Below are 4,709 nucleotides of genomic sequence, written 5' to 3' on the forward strand. Positions count from 1 at the left end.
CCTTGTCTAATGTCCTCTTTGATGCATTCTACATCTTCTCCAGCCACTACCTTCTCTTGAATCATTCTTCTTGTTGTACAAAGTCCTTTGAAGAATTCAACACCATCTAAAACTTGCTGTGTTGCACCAAGAATTGGAATAACATTTTGAACCTTTGGGAAGGCTTCCACGATGTCCTTTTTACTCTCTTCTTGGTTGGGAATCAAAAACCTGCTAGGAAAAGGGACATTGGGTGAAATAACATCAGAATAACATGGAATTGGGACGTCCTTACTTGTGGTGGGTGGTTTAGAGGACTTAGGGGGCTACAGCAAGGGTTGTTCTTCCCCTGCCGTGTGCATGTCTTCTTCCTCCTCCTCAATTAGCAGCTCCTCATCCACTTCTTACTCTTGAATTTGTTTCATGAACTCCATAATCTGCCCAATTTGCTCCTCCATATCCATCATCTCCTTCTCGTTATTTGTTATCCGGTTGTTTTGATTTTGCAACCCCTGCGAAATAGAGGTTAGTAATTGCATAGCTTGATCACTTTCCATGGACATACTTGAACTTGATTGGAATTGTGGTGGGGGAGGTTGTGGTGGCTGCATAGGTGTTGTATAGAACTCCTCGTAAGGTTGCCAATATGCTTCTTGTTGAGCCTCCTTGGCTTGATTTTGTGACCCCTGCACCAAAGAATTTAATTCATTAAGAATTTGATTATAATCTATTGACGAACTTGAATTTAATTGAGCATATTGCATAGGAGGTTGTGGTGGCTGCATAGGTCTTGAATAGAACTCCTCATATGGCTGCCAATATGCTTGACTTTGAACTTGTTGAGCTTCCCACCACATAGAGTTTGAATGATCCCTCCAATCTCTTTGTGGACATTGATTGGCTTGAAATCCTTGCCTATATGAAGCACCAAATGTAGGGACACTCTGCATTGTGGTCCTTTCGGCATACGGCGACAATTGAGAAGTAAGATTTGCCAATTGAGCTTGAATACTAGCAAAATCCATATCTTACTTCTCTAGTACCTCAAATCAAAGAAAGAGAACTAGATCAAATATCAAAAGTAACAACAAACAAAGAAAACAACACTGAGTTAGAAACTAAAACGAAAACAACTAAACCAAAAAGAAAAGAACCAAGGGATTAGCAAAGTTGAAAAGCAATTAAACATCGTTTTGTATGCAAGTATAACATATGTGGAGATGAACCCCTTAGCTAGCTTCCCATCCATTCATTTTCGTCAAATCCATATTTACAATTTGTTTTGTTTCCAAGTTTCCATTTTTAGTTTAAAGTCGTCCAAATCCAATCCCCCTTTACTTTATTGTTCAATTTAGTTAGAAATCAATTTAGTTTGTGTTTTTAAAGCATTTTGAGTCTTTTGGTTTGTCTTAGTGTTTTAACGTTTAGTTTCACATTCTTTGAGTCTAGTTTAGTGTTTTATCTTGTTTTTACGTTTTTGAAGTCAAATCCAAGTGGTTAACAATCCCTCCTAATCCCCGGTCCAGAACGATCCCTACTTACATCCATACTACAATTGTCAAAAAGAGGGTTTAATTTGTGCGCGTATAATTCTCGCATCAAATTTTGGCGCCGTGGAGACCTGGGCTCGAATCCCAGCAGCCACACCAGTCGTTGTAGTATAGTGGTAAGTATTCCCGCCTGTCACGCGGGTGACCCGGGTTCGATCCCCGGCAACGGCGCCAAAATTTGATGCGAGAATTATACGCGCACAAATTAAACCCTCTTTTTGACAATTGTAGTATGGATGTAAGTAGGGATCGTTCTGGACCGGGGATTAGGAGGGATTGTTAACCACTTGGATTTGACTTCAAAAACGTAAAAACAAGATAAAACACTAAACTAGACTCAAAGAATGTGAAACTAAACGTTAAAACACTAAGACAAACCAAAAGACTCAAAATGCTTTAAAAACACAAACTAAATTGATTTCTAACTAAATTGAACAATAAAGTAAAGGGGGATTGGATTTGGACGACTTTAAACTAAAAATGGAAACTTGGAAACAAAACAAATTGTAAATATGGATTTGACGAAAATGAATGGATGGGAAGCTAGCTAAGGGGTTCATCTCCACATATGTTATACTTGCATACAAAACGATGTTTAATTGCTTTTCAATAAACCATGAATTCTCAACGCCCCGGGTTAATTAGGTCCGCTTAAATTAACCGTCAAGTTTTCCTTAAGTTAATGAATTGGATGATTGCATACGACAATCCAAAGCATTCCTCACAAGTTCCCTACATGAATTGCATAATAGAGATACAAGCAAGAATCATTAAGCATCATGAAAACTATAAGTGTTGACGAGGCATTCGTTACTATGATTGCATGAAACTTATGCCAAGAATATGTTTAACACGATTGTTTATAAGCAACCTCCACTACTTGTGAATATAAGTTCATAACTATTACGTGAAACTCACTTATATTCTAGCGTCAAATTCATGCATGAAAATTAAGCGTTCATTCTTAATAAACATACATAAATAGGTTATCAATCAAACAGTTAAACAAATTGAATTCACAACTTATGAAACGTAATTAAAAGTAATCAAATCATATTACAAACATAAACATAGTTTCGAATTATCCCCTAGCTAAAGGGGGTTTAGTTCCTCATAACTTTGAAATCAAAGAAACACCTAAACATTCCAACAACTCAAAACTTTGAATTGTATGAACGTTTAAGCACTCTTTTCTTCCATTTCTCATACGTACAAAACAAAGAGAATTAAAATGAAACTTTGAAATCAAAGAAACACCTAAACATTCCAACAACTCAAAACTTGAATTGTATGAACGTTTAGGCACTCTTCTCTTCCTCGTTGTTGTAGCACAAGGTTTAAGGATAGGTTGGTTGGGGGGATGGAAGTGTTGGGGAATTATGGAAATGGATGAGGATTGGTGGTAATGGAAGATGGTTTTTGGATTCTAAGGGAGAAAGGAATGTGTTTGTGGTGTGTTGTTGTGTTGTGAATGAGATGATATTTGAATGAATGAATGCAAGGGTATTTATAGGAGGAGTGGAGATGTATATGGCTATTTGTTTAAGGTGTTTGTGGTTGCAATGATGAAGAATTGCATGTGGAAATAAAAGGGAAAATGTGGTGAAATGATGAAGTAGGAAGGTGGAAATGCATGTGAGATGTTGGAAAGGAAATGGGAATATGAGTAGGCCATGGCATGGGAGTTGTTTTGTTGGTGTAAATGTGCCATGGTTGCAATGATGAAGAGTTAATAAATAATGCATGTAGGGTTAGCTAGGTTGGCTTTGTTTGGGTGCATGTGAGTTAAAGAGGGAGAATGTGATGAAATGATGAAGTAGGAAGGTGGAAATGCATGTGAGATGTTGGAAAGGAATTGGGTTAAAGAATGGGAGTGCATGTGCAAGGTTGTTGTTGTGATAAGTGATAAGTGATAGGTGTATGGTTATGATAAGGAGATGAATGAATGATATGTTAAGTGATAAATGAATGATATGTGGTGATGATAAGTGATGATAGGTGGTTTTGATAAGTGATAAGTGAATGGAAGTGAATGACATGATAAGTGAATGATATGTTAAGTGATAAATGAATGATATGTGGTGAGTGATAAGTGAATGGAAGTGATAATAAGGCTAGTTTAAAAGGCTAGGGTTTAAGTACATAGAATGGGTCTAAAATAGGTTGGTTTGCATGGCATAATATGTTTGATTGGGCTAGAGGTTTTCCATGGCTCAAAGGATTTGTTTGATTGGGCTAGGCCCTTTGTTTGATGTCCCCAAAGAGCATACAAGGCTTCAATTTCGTCCATCCTCTTTGCTCCATGATTAAGCTATCCAATCCATGCCCAAAAGTGCCCCAAATAGCCTCAAAATGCACTTTCTTGCTCCCTAAGCCCTTAGAACCTGAAAACACACAAAAGAAGCATAAAGGACTAAAATAACTATGAATTACCAACATAGATGCACGAAAACAAGCTAAGTAAGTCGCCTAAATATGCTCCTATCATGCTTATATATTTCGCATCAAATTTTTGGCGCCGTTGTCGGGGATTAGCAACTTTGCTAATCCCTTGGATTGTTATTTTCTGTTTATTTTATTTTGTTAAAGTTTCTGACCTTATTTTGTTTTTCTTGTTTTAGGTACTAGTTTATGACTCGGAGTTCTCAACCGATTCGTGAGCATATTTTGGACTTTGACAGCGATTTCGAGAGGACTTTGAGACGAAAGCGGAAGCAACACGAATCAAATCCACCAAGCCCGGAACCTGACCTTGAAGAACAAGTCCTAGAAGAGGAAGAAGAGGCTACGGATCAGATTTTTGAAGAGACACAAGGCATGGCTGTGGACAATCAGACACTCAAGGAGCTTTCTGCTTCAGGATTGGATAATGCCGCACCCTTGTGTATCCAATATCCCCCACTTGCCGAAGGTAAGACCGAAGAGTTCGAGTTGAAGTCAGGTTTGCTCCACCACATTCCAAAATACCATTGGTTGTCCATGGAGGATCCGAACAAGCATTTGAAAGAATTCGAAGTGGTGTGTTCAAGCATACTACTCCCGTCAACGTCGATGGAAGTATTTTGAAGATGAAGGCTTTTCCATTCTCTTTAATGGACAAAGCCAAAGATTGGTTGTATGAATTAGCTCCCGGAACCGTCACTTCATGGGAGAGTATGAAGAGGGCATTTCTGGAGAAGT

At 38.1% G+C, this 4,709-nt stretch overlaps 1 non-coding gene across 1 annotated transcript; it reads left to right on the forward strand.

The window, feature by feature from the left end:
• The first annotated feature begins 1,628 nt into the window (after window positions 1–1,628).
• Window positions 1,629–1,700, forward strand: TRNAD-GUC. The gene has a single exon. It is a non-coding gene; the product is annotated as a tRNA-Asp (tRNA).
• Window positions 1,701–4,709: the final 3,009 nt, after the last annotated feature.

Source organism: the organism of the source record quoted next, unplaced genomic scaffold (assembly GCF_019419815.1).
Source record: "Pyrus x bretschneideri cultivar Hongxiangsu unplaced genomic scaffold, Pyrus_bretschneideri_v1 Contig82, whole genome shotgun sequence".
NCBI lineage: Eukaryota > Viridiplantae > Streptophyta > Magnoliopsida > Rosales > Rosaceae > Pyrus > Pyrus x bretschneideri.